A 17031-nucleotide genomic window follows, 5' to 3' on the forward strand; every position below is an offset into this window, starting at 1 on the left:
CCAGAAACCGACATCCTGCTTAATATACCTCTCCAGGTACACAGGAGGGGGGCCGACGCCTGTTGTGTCCTCTGGTTATTTCATCTTTGTAAACTGCTTAATGGTTTACGGTATATGGGAAATGTCAAGTGCTCAAACTCGACAGAGAAAGTGAAGGGACGCCGGGGTGAGCAGAGTCAAACAGCAGCCCTTCCTAGAGATCATTGGGGTCTTCGTGCTGGGGACGACCACTCATCAGAACCTCAGACATGTTTAAGTGTGATATTAGCTCGTTATAGGGTACAGTGCTCCGTAGTATAACAAATACAGGTTGGATTCTGCTGCGTCTCAACCACACTGTGAAGCTCCAGCCTCAGGCAAGCTGCCGAGCATTGTGTCCATATATATTTAGTAAGCCACGGAAGGGAAATCCTGACAACAACCCAAAAAGTTACGCTTCTGCCGACAGCGATCTTCCCCAACTCCCCTTATAACATTCCCATTCGACATGTTATTTGTATGTGAGATAAGTGGCTGCCAGACACATCTGATTAGGGTTATTGCATAGGTATATATTTCACTTGTGTTATTGGAACTTAACTCTTTATGTGCTTTCCCACCAGTCCATAATAGTATTTTGTGTTTCTTTCATAAGCATTTGCAGTAAGATTGTGACTTTTATAGTCTTTGTAGTAGTAGAATAATATACTACTACTAATAATACTATTAATAATAATAATAATAATAATAATAATAATAATAAAAATATACTATTACTAATAATATACTACTACTAATAGTAGTAGTAGTAGTAGTATATTACTATTAGTAGTAGTATATTTTTATTATTATTATGTATCATTTTACTATTAGTAGTAGTATATTATTAGTATTTTATTATTATTATTATTATTATTAATATACCGTAATTATTTTTGCAGGTTATCAAAGTATCAACATTTCTTGTCTTGTAACCAGTGGCACATATTACTTTAGGTAGACCAGTTAATTTAGCCGAATCAGCCACTCAGTTATTGAATGTGAAATGCGGGCTTTCCATCACCCATCCGGTTGTGTAGAATATTGGAGGCGAGTGTAGGATGTGGGGCACAACTAGTGCCACGTCATGCTGTGACGCTGGGTGCGTGCCTTTTGTTTCGGTCTGAAGGGACGTGTCAGAGCTAACAGCTGCTTTAACATTGTCATTGTGTCCAGCTGTTCCCTGGGAGTTGGCCAGGCAGAAGCGCACACTGGGACCGCATAGATTCCATCTACCATGGGAGACAGAATAGTTATTCTCCTGATTAATCTAATGTGGAGGGGGCGAGAGCTTCAGTGCAAAGATGGAGCCACTTTCATTATACGGAATAATGGTTAATTCTCACCTATTCTCCCGTCTGGTCTCTGAAGAAATCACTTGTATGGATTGAAGTTCTGTTTCCTTCGTATTGTCAGCAAAGCTGTGATTTCAGTTATCAGACAAAGAAAAAAAGAAAGGGAATTAAGGTGCTTTGTGCTCCAGTTACAGAACCTCAATATTGTTTTGTATATTGTGTATACATGAAGTCTCAACCCTCATTTTTAATATGCTGCTGCCAGAAATGCACCACAGAGCTCGCTGCTTACTTTAGTTTTCATTAAAAGGAAATTACAGCTCCGTTCTGTTTTTCACATGTAATATGGAAATGACTAAAAATAACATTGGTGTCATCCATGATTTCCATGATAATTAGCTGTAGATAGTAGTGTATGTAGAATTCATGGGGCTACAGAGCAAATATCTTAATTGGGCCCTCCTCCCCACCAAAAATGTATATATATGGTCAAGTAGCCAGGTTAAACGTCAGTAAGGTGCAGTCCGCAGTGTCCCCAACTTTTAAAAACTGAGAGACATTTATTGTGGCGTCCTTTTTTTAAAAATCTATGGACGCGTGGAAAACATTGAATTGCACTTGGATGTCATCCGATTGCAATCCGATTACCACGGCCTCACATAATGGAGAAGATGGAGAAATTTTGTGCTCCATCTTCTCCACACTTGTGCTGCGATTCTCTCATCTGAAAGAATCGGATCACAGTGTGATGACACTCAGATCAAAGTCTGATCACAGTTTGATCAGAGTAATCGGATCGATTCTCTCAGAGGAGAGAATCTACAGCCGTCTGACCGTAGCCTAAAGGGGGCTTTACACATAGCAATATCGCTAAAGCGTCACCGATTTTGTGACGCAGCAGCGATATCGCTATGTGTGATACTTACCTCCGACCGGCTCCCCCGCTGACTATCGCTGATCGCGCGAGATCGTCCACGTCCATTTCTCATCGGCCACTTCCTGTTGAGGCTTCCTGCTGGCGCCGACGAGCGTCGCGTGGACGCGGGCGGGAGGACGTCATCATCGCCGCGTCTGAAAGGTAAGTAACGACCGCTGCTGCGTGGCTGGTGAGATCTGACTGTTTGGCAGCTCACTAACGACCATTTAGTGATGCACCAGCGATCCTGACCGGGTCGTATCGTTGTCGGGATCGCTGGTGCATCGCTAAATGTAAAGGGGCCTTTAGTGTGCTTCTACTGAAGCCCCTTAGTATTTTCATTTGCTAAAATACCTCTTTCCTGGTCCTCATAAAGTATGATTCCCCCCAAAGTGCCCTGCCACATACAGCATGATATACTCCCACAGTGTGGTGTCCCCACTGTGCCCCCAATACAATATGAGGTCCGCCTCAATATAAGGCCTCGAGACATCCTCTCCCACCCTATAATATATCTAAACGTCTCTCGCAGTGTGATGCTTTTACTGTATGATGCTGCTGTTCACATCCCCACTATACGATGCACTCGCCATACCCCAACTGGCATTATCTAGTCATGCACCGTAATCTCGCTAGCTGTGATGAGACTCAGACTCCTAGTCCGAATGGTGGAGCACAGAGCTGGCTGCTCCTATAAGCATCCGGAGTATGAAAGGCAGGGAGGTGATGCAACCAGTCCTTCCAACTCCCGGGCCCTATAGCAGCTGAGTGATCTTCCGCTGTTAGCAGCGTGCTGCTGGCCATAGGCGTTCTTGAAGAAATACTTAACAGCATTGTTTAAACCCCTAGCCACCACAGCCAGTTTGAACTGTATTAACATGCTATATGGTTGATCCTATGGGATCCATTTTTTCCGCACCCATAGGCAAGTCTCTTGTCTCTATTCGTGCTGACCAATCCACGGACAGAATGAGTCAGAGACAGGCTGCACAACTTCTGCCAGGTATGAAACGCTCAGCCATTTCAAGGAAAACATACAGTAGTATGAAGAACTGGCTGGGGACTATAAGAAGAGACCTGACTAGTCCAGTGCAGCCCACCTGCAAAGCTCTAGTTGAATGACAGGTCTGTCTCTGTGTACACACATGACGCTTAACTAGAGCGGTGCACAGAGAAGACAGCAGGATCCGGTCTCTCCCAATACAGTAGTCCCCAGCCAGCTCTTTAAGCTACGTTTCCTTTCAAATGCCAGAGCATTCCAGAGAAAAACATACCTGTCTGAAATTGTGCAGCCTGGCATTGATCAGCATGAGTCGAGAGACGGTTCACTTTAGAAAAAAGTATCCATGGAATTGAGCAGGGAAGAAACAAATGACACTGATTATTGGCCGCGAGCCAGCATAATCTCTCAAACTAAGTTTTGGTTAAGGGAGTCTTTCAATTTATCCTCGGTAGAAAATTGTGCATGTTGTAAAATGTTAACGTTTATTCAGTATAGTAATTATTTTACATTTATCTGTGATGTTCTATTTTAGAAAGAAATAGCTGGCCAATCAATCCTCTGTGGGGTCCGCAAAATAATAATTTTTGTCATATTTATTAAGAGATATTATCACTTCTTCAAAGTAAATATGTTTTCAGATTATCTAATTAATAATAGTCGTTGAGTTGGGTGTTGGTAAAGTGGCATATGATAATGCAGTCATTGTCACATGTTTGTGCCTCTCCGGCCTTGACAGGTGTCGCTGTGCCTCGCCATCCTCCACTTCCCATATCTATCTTTTACAGATCAATCTGGGTTGTCTCTACCTACACATACAGCTTCCACTTCAATTACCTGGGTTACGTTTGCATCTGGTAAAATAATAGTTTGTTTCAGCAGGAAATGAAGTCTTTTGCAATTTTAATGTCATTTTGTTATTGAGACATTGCAAGCAAGTTGAGAATAGGTTTATTTCTCTAAATTGTAAATAATTAAATGTCTTCCACAAAAGAGAAGTAATTCTTACAAATTCCTATATTGCCAGGGCAGAAATCACAGTCAAATCAGAAATCTATCCTCCGGTAGCTTGTGTGTGTAATGGCATGTTCACAATATGTTTTAAGCCTTTTACCAGAGGAACATAACATATCCCGTGCTATGCCTATACAGTATGATATATCCTATCTATAACCCCTCACTTCTGTCAGTAGCAAAAGTCAAGTTCTACAGTACACCTAATACAGGGTTCTTATTACTATCCATATTTTTTCAGTCTATGCATTTGACAGACAGTGTGAAGTCAAATGATCAGCCCATGACTTTATCCCCAAATACTACACCTCAACTCTCTATTCCTGAATAGATCTCTATACATTATTCTCTGCGCCCCTCCCCAGTGTACTTCAGTCTGCTTCTTCAGAAATTATAGCAGTAGAGCCTTAACGTTCATGATCTGCGTCTTCTTAATTATTAACCTGAAAATTAAGAAAGGCATATACAGTAGAATACCTGTTACTTACAGTTCCAAACATAAGTTCTGCATAATAAAAATGTTCAATAAAGATCAGACATATCTATTTCTAGGAGAATACCAGCCTATACGTGCAGGAGCCCTATGGCCGAATGCAAGGTTTACAGTGGATTTAAAGAGTCTACACACCCCTATGAAAAAAGCCAGGTTTTTCTAACATAAAAAAATCGAGCAAAAAATTAATTTCTGAACTTTTCCCACATTTTAATGTCATCCATAGTCTGTGCAAATCCATTGAGAAACCAACTGAAATCAATAAAATTCCAAGCCGTTTGATTTATCATGGAGCACTGTGAAGGTGGTCATCAAGAAGTGGATTCAATTTGGCACAACGGTGACATTGCCTAGAATTTCAAACATTTATGAAAAGACAAGAAAATTGGTCCAGAATGAGCAATTTCTGGCAAGTAGTGTTTGTGTATGGCATGTGACAACACTGTCCCTCCCCTGTTCTTCATAATGTCAGGGCTGTTGGGTAGGTTGGCAAGAGTGAAGCCGTTTCTTATAACGAAAACATCCAATCTTGGCTATATTTTGCCAAAAGCTTGTGAGAAAAGCGTGTTATGGTCTGATGAGACCAAACTTGAACTTTTTTGGCCATAATTCTGAAAGGTATGTTTGACATAAAGCCAACACTTGCACATCATAAAAAGAAAACCATACGTTCAGTGAAGCATGGTGGAGGCAGCATTATTCATTGGTGCTGTTTTTCAGCAGCTGGGACTGGGAGTTTAGTGAAGGTGAAGGGAATATTGAACAGTTCTAAATATTAGTCAATTTTTGAATCAAAACCTTTAAGACTCTGCAAAAAAAGCTGAAGATAAAAATGAATTTCACCTTTCAGAACAACAGCAACCTTAAGTATATCTGCAAATTAACAAAAGAAAGGCTTTGTTAGAAGAAGACCAAAGTTTTGAAATGGCAAAGCCACAGCCCAGACATGAATCCAATACAAAATCTGTGGGTTGCTCTTAAGAAGGCTGAATACTGGAGATACTCTCACCATCTGATAGATTTGCAGCACTACTTAAAAGATTGTCAATTCTATATGTACCATGCTGATAGACTCCTACCCAGAACGGCTGAATGCTGTTATACATTCAAAAGTACTTCAACAAAGTACTAGTTTAAGTGTGTGTATATTTATGCATCCACATTATATTAGTTCTTTATTTTTCTTTTCCACTTGAAAAGATTTCAGTTGTTTTGTCAATTGAATTGTACAGATTATGGGTAACATTAAAGGAGGAAAAAGTTCTGAAATTATTCTTTGTGGAATGATGATTTTTTTTACATTACAAAAAGCTGGCATTTCATCTAGGGTGTATTTATAAAAGCGCATCAGCAATAGAGATAGCATAGAATATAACTTTGAATTAACTACTAATAAAATGAAGCCACCCAGAGGGAAAAAAGGTGCATAAAATATAAGGGTATGTGCACACGTAGTTTTTAGTCTCTGCGGATTTTGTAGAGAAAACCGCAGGAAATCCGCAGGACAAAGTGCTGCGGTTTTTCTGCGTTTTTTCTGCGGTTTTGCCCTGCGGTTTTACACCTCATAATGGATGAGGTGTAAAACCGCAGCGTTTCTGCACCAAACAATTGACATGCTGCGGATTGTAAACCGCAGCAAAACCGCGCGGAAAAAAACGCAGCATGTGCACAGCTTTTTTTTATTTCCATAGGAAATAAAGGTACTGTACAACGCAGCAGAATCTACTGCGTTTCTGCAGAGCCAAAAACGCTGCGGAAACGCAGCAGAATCCGCAGCGTGTGCACATACCCTTAAGGAAGGTTGAAGACCTTGCTTCTCTCAACAATGTTAGGAGCAGAATATACGGATGTCAATTAGGGTGAACATATAGCTGCAGTTATCAATATATACAGATCAGACAACTGTGTCCAGTTCAGCAAGTAAATGACTAGAGCCAACTTTGCAGACTCATAACATATGAAAATACACATGAAAGATGACAAAATATGGCAATGTCACAGGATGCATCAAATAGCAATAAACTGACAGGGGTCCCAAAACTCATGCAGGATAAAGACCTAGTGAAGCCATAAAATAACAATAAGTTATGTGCGTAAGTGCAGAGGTAAAATAAACACATAAAGGGTATGAGGATCCACCCAAAAAGCAAAGGAATGTATAAATGGAGTGGTCTCACCCATGAGAAGAAGTCAGATGCAGAAGGTCATCACAGGTAGGATTCCTACAGGAGAGGTGGGGATGGTAGTCGGGTCCTAACAGAGCCCTATCGGCTGGCCTAACCTGATCCCCCAAAGCTCCTACCCTGAGAAGGGCAGTCCACATCTGGCCCTTAAAATGGAGGCCCTGCACTGTCCTTGTGCATGTATAAATGGAGTGGTCTCACCCATGAGAAGAAGTCAGATGCAGAAGGTCATCACGGGTAGGATTCCTACAGGAGAGGTGGGGATGGTAGTCTGGTCCTAACAGAGCCCTATCGGCTGGCCTAACCTGATCCCCCAAAGCTCCTACCCTGAGAAGGGCAGTCCACATCTGGCCCTTAAAATGGAGGCCCTGCACTGTCCTTGTGCATGTATAAATGGAGTGGTCTCACCCATGAGAAGAAGTCAGATGCAGAAGGTCATCACGGGTAGGATTCCTACAGGAGAGGTGGGGATGGTAGTCTGGTCCTAACAGAGCCCTATCGGCTGGCCTAACCTGATCCCCCAAAGCTCCTACCCTGAGAAGGGCAGTCGACATCTGGCCCTTAAAATGGAGGCCCTGTACTGTCCTTGTGCATCCTGAAACGTTTCATCAAATGCACCTGCTAGTGCAGAAAGGAGAACACTACTGTGCTCAACCAGTACTTATGAAAGGCCAAATGATTTTTCATGGCATGATTTTTTTTACATCACAAAAAGTTGGCATTTTAACCCCTTTGAGACAAAGCCCTTTTTCGTTTTTGCACTTTTGTTTCTTGCTCCCCTTCTTCCCAGAGCCATAACTTTTTTTTACTTTTCTGTTCAGTATTTCCATGTGATAACTTGTCTTTTGCGGGACGAGTTGTACTTTTGAACAACACTATTTGTTTTACGATATCATGTACTCAAAAATGGGGAAAAAAAAAGTGCAGAGGAATTGCAAAACAAAGGCAATTCCACAATGTTTTTTTGCTTTTAATTTTTTAACCATGTTCACTGAATGCTAAAACTGACATGCCATTATGATTCTCCAAGTCATTACAAGTTCATAGACACCAAACATGTCTAGGTCCTTTTTTTTTTAAGTGGTGAAAAAAAATTCCAAAATTTGTTAAAAAAAAAAATTTGCGCCAATTTCCGAGACTCGTAGCATCTCCATTTTTTGTGAGCTTGGATTGGGTCAGAGCTTATTTTTTGCGTGCCGAGATGACGTTTTTATTGATACCATTTTGGTGCAGATATGATCTTTTGATCGCCCGTTATTGCATTTTAATGCAATGTCGCGGCAACCAAAAAGAACTTAATCTGGCATTTTGACTTTTTTTCTCGCTCCTCCATTTAGCGATCAGGTTAATCCTTTTTTTTTTATTGATCGCGCAATTCTGAATGCGGCGATACAAAATATGTTTGTTGGATTTTTTTATTTTATTTTAAATGGGGCAAAGTGGGGTGATTTAAACTTTATTTTTTTAATATTTTTAAAAACTTTTTTTTTTTACTTTTGGCATGCTTCAATAGTCTCCATGGGAGACTAGAAGTTGCCATAACCCGATCAGCTTTGCTACATACAGGCAATGATCATATCGAAAGTATGTAGCTGAATTACTTCTTTCAACGTTTTTCTGCTGCGTTTTTGGTGAATAAAACTAACTTTAATAAATGTGTACTGTGGACAAAATACTCATAATTCACACCCAATACAATACTGCTAAAGAAAAATGCAGAAAACCTGACTTTTTGATGCAGAGCAAACCTTTACTACATTTATTTTACTAAATTAATGCTTTATTAATTCTTTACACCCCAGGATTTAATTATCTTAAAATACACTGAGCCTAAGTTTTGTACATTTGTATACAAAGAAACACAAACTTAATCAACTGTACAACTATGCAAAAAATCAACTAAAAAAGTGTTTTATAGGTGTTGATAGCTGCACAGACAATCTAATCGTGATGATTAAAATTCGACAGGGAGAAGGAGAAATATGAACACAGATTAAACATTCTCTTTCCAAGCCCAGGAGCATTTAATATCTTTGATGAGTGATATGAATTCAAGCTTCTTGAGAAAGGACTAAAACATTGTGAGCTTGTCAATGATGTGTTATCCGACAGTGAGAGTTTTACGCTTTTTGAAAAGTTGTTGTCCATTGTGTCTATCCTGCTTGTGTGCGTTGTCAAAGAGGATTCATCATTCCTGAATCTCATTAAAAGTGGAGGTCAGAAATGGAAGCAGACGGCTTAAATTACGTAGTGGGGAGCAACATGAAACTGCACTGGTGAAAGAAGTTAACCTTTTATAAACTGCGCAGCTAGTGAAACTACCGCCAAAGCAATAGACTGTACCCACAGGACAGACAGACAGCTCAATATAATTCCACAAGTGTTTTATCATACGGCTACCATCATCAGTTACAAAGAAGTGAACATAGCAAACAACATGTATGGGCTCTACACTTCAAGGAGTGGCCCAGAACCTAAAATGTCCTTTCAAAATATCTGTCTTTACATCCTAGTCACTTGTGCAGTTAGCTTTATTATACAATACTCCTACACTTCTCCCTACCCTGCTGTTCCCTAAATGTGCTTTCTCTACTTCGCCTCTTGGGACGTTTTGTTGAGCGAAGTCTTACAGTAGACTGGGGCTGCACTCACTTCCCCGCAGCGTCTATAACCTCTCCTGTAATAGGACATCATCAAGGGGCAACACTGCAGTTACATACTACAGTTTCCTGCTTTGATGCCTTCTGAAGATGTCCTGGATCACATGGTCATGGTGATAGAAGTTGTGGGAGAAGTGAGCGCAGCGCCAGCACTTTGCTTCTGTCTCCACAGCTTCTAACTGCGAAACACTTCATTAGGGGACGGAGATAAAAGCAGTGTGAGTGCGAGCGCTGCTTCACAGTTTCCATCATTGCCCTGAAACGAATCATCATCAGGGGGCGGTGATAGATGCTGTGTGAGAGCTGCTTGCACCCATCCCCTGATGACAATTCATTTGAGGGTGGTAACAGAAGCTGTGGTGCAGTGCTGGTGTCACTCACTGCCCTCTGACAACTTTATGGCAGCGAGGACAGAAGCAGAGCGCCGGCGCTTCACTCACCTCTCCGCAGAATCTATCACCATGACCATGGATCCAGGGCATCGTCAGAAGACACTGTAGTAAGTTACAGTACTACAGCACTGTTTCCTGATGATGTCCTATTTCAGAAGGGGTCGTAGATGCTGTGGAGAAATGAGTGCAGTACCAGCCTCTTGTGATGTTCCCTTTGAGGCTTCCATTAAAAATAACTTCACAGGAAGTGAAGTAAAATAAAAAAAACATAATTTAGGGAAGTGAAGTAAAACACATTTAGAGATTAGCAGGATTGGAAAAAGTATAGGGTATTGTATAATAAAGAGAATTACAAAAGTGATTAGGGTGTAAAAATAGAGATTTAGAAAGGACATTTTAGGTACTAGACCACCCTTTTATGGACTCCCCTTCTCAATAGTCATACATCTAATACATATTCTGTGGAAAGTAAAAAAAAAAAATCATTATGTGAAAACACATTGGCACATATATGCACTGAATGGTTATATTCTGATCCTGCTTTCTACAGGAAGCATTGTAGACTGATTTAAAACAAATCTGTAAAAATTAGCATGTTTATTGCATTTAACTGCTTTTCTAAATAGCTTGAATAAGGGATCAGAGCTTAAACTCATAATGGTTCAAATGCTGCTACCGAGATCAATGGGGGCTGAATGTGGAAACGTCCCAATGGTGGCAACGCATGTCTTGCGGTTATAATGGTAAAAAGAAAACAAGTAGTAGCTGGAAGAATGTCTGAGGAGCCCCATGGATTGATTGCGGCATATTATTTACAAGGCAAAAATGTAAATACCGTAAAAGTATAATGATTTCATACGAGAACTTTAAAGATAAAGCAGTACAGCCTTCCAGAAATGAAAGCCCCTTCAATAGTAACCATTCCGTCACATCTGTTGTCCCAGAACTACTTATATCTTCCAAGTAATGGCTATGAGAATATTAATCGTAGCTATTCATTTATTTGCTACACCTATGACTTGCATGGCAAAAGCAATTACTTTGGGGTCATCCATCACAAAAATTCAAACAGCACTATCTTTAGATAAAAAACCCCCACAGATGATCTAATGGCGATGCCACTACTAATTACTACTCCCAGTGACCGTAAAATATAATGGAAAGGATCCATTTCCCCTCTTCACACCTTTCACTAAGATTATACAGCAAATGCACAGGCCAATGATCCCTATGAAATATGCTCCTATCTGTCTGAAAAAAAGTGGGAAAAGCTCTGCTCTTCAGAAATTAACACTTGATCATATTTTTAGGTATGATAGGGCAATGATATTTAATTAGTGCTGACTGACTTGTAGGTAATAAATTACCATATGGGCAAGTGCACACAATGCCTCTTAAAAGGGAACCTGTCACCAGGTTTGGCCGATATGAGGTAAAGCCACCACTTTTCAGGCCATATATACCGCATTCTATAATGCTGTATATCTGCCCACGACGTGAAAGAGAAGAAAAATACACATCCCTACGTCATCCATACAGTGTCCCCGGCATCGCACTCCTGCGCAGGCGTATTTCTCTGCCCTGACTAGGGCATGAGCACTGCAGTACTTTACTTTGTTCTCAACAGGGAAGAGAAGTACACCTGCACAGGCGTACGAGGCCCAGGTGACCGTGTGGATGACGTAGAAACATATCATCAACACGAAGCAAGAAGATGGGAGGCGCCGCCACTGGACCAAGAACATCGACACCCCTAGGACCGGACCACCCCGCAGGTAAGTATAATAAAACCTCTTTTTCTTGTGTTGCAGGTCAGATTGGGGGCAGTTATAAAGCATTATAGAATGCTGAATATCTGCCCCGAAAGGTGGTGGCCTTACTTAGTATAGGCCAAACTTGGTGACAGGTTCACTTTAACCCCTTCACCACAAGCTTCTTTTCACCTTCCTGACCAGGCCAATTTTTACAATTTTGACCAGTCACTTTATGAGGTCATATCTCTGGAACACTTCAATTGATCCCACTGATTTTAAAAATGTTTTCTCGTGACATATTTTATTTTATGATAGTGGTAACATTTCTTTGATATGACTTATGTTTTATTTGTGAAAAAAATGGAAATTTGGTGAAAATTTTGAAGATTTCACAATTTTTAAACTTTTAATTTTTGTGCCCTTAAATCAGAGAGTCATATTGCACAAAATAGTTAATAAATAACATTTCTCACATGTCTAAATTAACTCAGCACAATTTTTGAAACAATTTTTTTTTTCGTTAGGAAGTTATAAGGGTTAAAAGATGACCAGCGATTTCTCATTTTTACAACACAATTTGCAAAACCATACATTTAAGGGACCACCTCACATTTGAAATGACTTTGAGGGGGCCTATATGAAGAAAATACCCAAACATGACACCATTCTAAAAACTGCACCCCTCAAGGTACTCAAAAACCACAATCAAGAAGTTTATTAACCCTTCAGGTGCTTCACAAGAATATTTGGAATATGGAAGGAAAAAATAAATATTTACTTTTCTTTCCCAAAAATTCTCCTTTAGACCTACCATAATTCTTTTTACTTTCGCAAGGGTAACAGGAGAAAGTGGATCAGACAATTTATTGTGCAATTTCTCCTTAGGCTAGTTTCACACTAGCGTTAGGAGGCGCAGCAGTGCAGGGCTGCTGCTAAGCTCCGCCCCCAGCCATGCCTCCTCCGGTCAGCTCCTCCTATGGTCGCATAACGCTGCATGCGACCAGCGTGCCCTATATTTAGCGTTGAGTACACTGGTCGTGCGCTGGTATGCTTTTGCCGGCGCATGCGCCCCTTTTGCGCTGCGCCGACGTGCGCCAAATGCACCATGTTGCATTTTTGTTCGCTCGGCGCAGCGTAAAAAGGGAGCATGCGCCGGCAAAACCATACGGCCAGTGTACCCAATGCTAAATATAGGGTACGCTGGTCGCATGCAGCGTCATGAGACCATAGGAGGAACTGACCGGAGGAGGCGTGGCCAGGGACAGAGCTTAGCGGCGGCCCTGCGCTGCGCCTCCTAACGCTAGTGTGAAACTAGCCTTAGCATGCCGATATGCCATATGTGGGAGAGATCTACTGTTTGGGCACACAGGAACAGCAGAACCCCCCATAAGTGACCCCATTTTACCAATTAAACCTCTCAATGAATTCATCTGGGGGTGCAGTGATTATACTGACACCACAGGTATGTCACAGACTTTTATGCCATTGGGCAGTGAAAAAAAATAATTTGCATTAGTCACAAGTTTTACATTTTCACACTGGAAAATGGGTAAAAATGGCACCAAAATTTGTCCCACAATTTCTGCTGAATATAGAAATACCCCATATGTGGATGTACAGTACTACTTTGCCATATGGATAGACTTGGAAGGGACGGAGCGCTTTTTGCCTCCTGGAGCGCAGATTTTCCTAGACTAGTTTGCAGATTCCATATAAAGAGACCCTAAAGCGCTAGAAAAACAGAGTCCCCCCTCATGTGACATCATTTTGGAAATTATAGCCCTTTGGGAATTTATCTCCAGAAGTAGTGACAATTTTGACTCCATGGGTGTTTTTCCAGAAATAGGCAGCATTGGTTGTTGCTGAGTGAAAATTGCAAACTGCCATTGCGGTCACCAGTACATTATGCTCAGCCCGTGCTTCTGGAGACACACACCTGTAAATTAGGAGAGCTCTCATCACTACAGAAATGGCCAAACCTGTGGATACTGAATGTGGTTTAGAAACATTGGGGCTCAGAAAGGAGGAGGGGCATTTGGATTTGGGAGCACAGAATTTGCTGAATTTCTTTTGGCGGGTGAGGAGCCATTTCAATTTTCCAGAGCCTTGTACTACCAGTAACGTGGAAGTCCCCTATATTTCCATGAAAAGATGACAGACCTAAGTGGGGACTTGCTTTTTTTGTGGATTGAGCTGAAACTTTTATTGGGAACATTTTACATAACGTTTGGGATCACAGTTATCCGGCGCTCTATTCTGACCGCTTACTTTGTGGTTTCCATCTAAATCGCTGGGTGAACTGATTCAGATGAAACCCCAAGGGATCCAATCACTATAATGAGGCAGCAGATTTACTCTGGACTCAGTCTGGCCTCTATTCAGTGGTGTCCTTTTCAGAAGCGCACAAAACTGTGGCCGACAGAACTTTTACACAATCTTAATAGGACGGACACCGCCAGATCACAGGTCAGACGGCGTCCACAGTCCATCTGCCTCATTATAAGGAATCTTCCGCCTGGAAGTCTGAATCACGTATTTCAGAGATTTACACGAAAACCGCGGTGGAAGCACTCAGCGCAGCGTGCAGGATAAATGTGCTCCGAGCTTTACTGCGATCTTTGGGAGGCAGAATGAAAAAAATCAACAGTATGTGAAGAATTGATTTTATTTTTTATGCCATTCCTCGTGCGGTATAAGTGATTAGGCGACTTTATTCTTAAGGTACTGTCACACTTAGCGATGCACCAGCGATCCTGACAACGATATGGATCGCTGGTGCATCGCTATGTGATCGCTAGTGAGATGCCACACAGGCAGATCTCACCAGCGACATAGCAGCGGTCGGGGGTCGCTACTTACCTGTCAGACGAGGCGATCCTGACGTCCTCCCGCTCGCGTCCACGCATCGCTTGTCGGCGCCACAGGAAGCCCAGCAGGAAGCTGACGGCGAGAAACAGCCCAGGACGTTCTCGCGCGATCAGCGATAATCAGCGGGGGAGCCGTTGGGAGGTAAGTATCACACATAGCGATATCGCTGCTGCGTCACAAAACCAGTGACGTTATAACGATATTGCTAGCGATATCGCTTAATGTGACGGGGCCTTTAGGGTCGGTGCGACTACAGCAATACCAGATCTATATCAGGTTTTTATGTTTGTCTGGGGTCACACACTAAAAGAAGATTTTTATTGTGAAAACTCGTTTTTGCATCACCATATTTTGAGAACTATAATTTTTTCATATTTCGGCCGACAGAGTCATGTGAGGGCTTGTTTTTTGCAAGACGAGCTGGCATTTTTATTGGTTCCATTTCGGGCACATGACATTTTTTGATTGCTTTCCATTTTGATTTTTGGAAGACAGTATGAACAAAAACCAGTAATTCATTGCTTATACATATACACATACATACACCGTTCCACGTGTGGTAAAATTGGTAAGACAGTTTTATTCATTGGGTCAGTACGATTACAGCGATACCTCATTTATATTGTTATTATATATTTTGGCGCTTTTACGCAATAAAAACTATTTTATAGAAAAAAAATATTTTTGCATCGCTTTAATTCTGAGAGCTATAACTTTTTAATTTTTCTGCTGATGGAGTTATGTGGCGGCTTGTTTTTTTTGCGGGGCAAGATATCGTTTTCACAGTTACCATTTTTATTTACATCCGTCTTTTTGATCGCATTTTATTGCACTTTTCGTTTGGCATTATGATTATAAAGCATTGTTTTTTGCCTCGTTTTTTATTTTTAATTTTTTTTTTACGGTGTTCACTGAAGGGGTTAACCAGAGGGACAGTTTTATAGAGCGGGTTATTATGGACGCGGCAGTACCAAATATGTGTACTTTTATTGTTTGTTTTTTTATTTACATAAATAAATGTATTCATTTCGAAAATTATTTCTTTTATTATTTAGGGATTTTTAAAAAATATTTTTACACTTGCTAATACTTTTTTTCCTTTTAAACTTTTTTTTACATTGTCTCAGTATGGGATATTACCATATTACATCAGATCGCTGATATGATACTCTACACTGCAGAGTATCAGATCAGCGATCTGACGGGCAAGGGAAGAAGGCGTCTCAGGTCCTGCTCGTAGCAGTTGCTCACAAGCCACCTTCTCTGCAGGACCCGGAAGGACCCCATAGCCATTTTGGAGCCAGGGGTTTCCATGGAGCAGGGAACTGATTCCATGCACGATGCTCCTCAACCAGAGGGGTTAAATGCCCGTGATCGGGCCTAGCACTGATCGTGGGCGTTGCTGCACGGTGTCCGCTCTCATACTAAGCTGACACCCGCATGCGATCACCACGGCGCTTAGCGTGAGGCTGTGTGATCGCCGAGCCGTACATATACTTCTCTTTGCAGGAACTCAGCTACAGCAGAGTAGTATGTGTTGGGAAGGGGTTAAACACAGGCAAACCAGGCTGAGTTTTTCAAAGCAGAAGATGCTTCTGGAAACTTTGGGATTTTTTTTTTTTTTTAGAGCATCTTTTTACTTTTTTCAGTAATTCCTGAGCGCTTTCTCACAGTTTTTGGCTGTTGGTGGTTTATTATCGGTCTTTCATATTGTAATTTTCCATTATTTTTTTTTTCACTTCAATGAATAATGAAGAAAATGCTAGACTTTTTTTTAAGCAAAAGCAATGACAAAATGCTCCAAATGATGTCCAGGTGTACTTTACGCTTTCCAATTGACTTGCATTGTAAGGCCCCTTTCACATATCCATGTCTCAGGTATGTGTGGTGACAGTTTCCAAATGAATGGGTCTGTGCACATGTCAGTGTGTTTCCACAGAAACCTGAAGCAAATAAAAGGGAGTTAGAAAGTCTGAACATATGCACTGCAAGTCATTTTTACATAGAAATGCATATGTGCATTGTTTTGAGTGTTTTCTGATAGGCTCTTCTGGCAGTTTCTGCCTGAAAAAAAGATGTGTGCACATACCCCTATGTACGGTTTTTGAAAGGTTAATCATGTTTTACATGAAAAAAAAAAAAAAAAAAAGATAAAAAGAGAAGAATGACATGCAATGAACAAATAAAATAGTCAACAAGCAGATGAAAGAAGAAAAAAGCATCACGGCCTCACTAATATATTCTTGTTTTGCCAAGTGCCACTTAAATGCTACATAAGTGCAATGGTTCTTAGTTAGCTCCCTCTTCATCTCTGCATTCTTTACTTCCCGTTCTTACCCTTTTTATCTGCAGTCACGTATGGTAAGAAGAGCATGGTGAACAGGGAATAGACACATATAAATCACTTATGCTTGTGCATCCTGAAGATGAGAAGATAT

At 41.1% G+C, this 17031-nt stretch overlaps 1 protein-coding gene across 5 annotated transcripts in view; it reads left to right on the forward strand.

The window, feature by feature from the left end:
• The window catches only part of EPHA7 (EPH receptor A7), a 283691-nt gene that overhangs the window by 40719 nt on the left and 225941 nt on the right, over positions 1–17031 (forward strand). The window contains exon 4 of one of the 5 annotated variants that reach the window (XR_012234802.1): positions 11599–11746. The exons of the other annotated variants lie outside the window; for them this stretch is intronic. The gene's annotated coding sequence lies outside the window, so the exon portion shown is untranslated. The remainder of the gene's footprint in view (positions 1–11598; positions 11747–17031) is intronic. 5 annotated transcript variants of the gene reach the window in all.

The sequence above is a fragment of the Dendrobates tinctorius genome, unplaced genomic scaffold, assembly GCF_039654945.1.
Source record: "Dendrobates tinctorius isolate UK_male_01 unplaced genomic scaffold, ASM3965494v1 ptg000111l, whole genome shotgun sequence".
Lineage (NCBI taxonomy): Eukaryota > Metazoa > Chordata > Amphibia > Anura > Dendrobatidae > Dendrobates > Dendrobates tinctorius.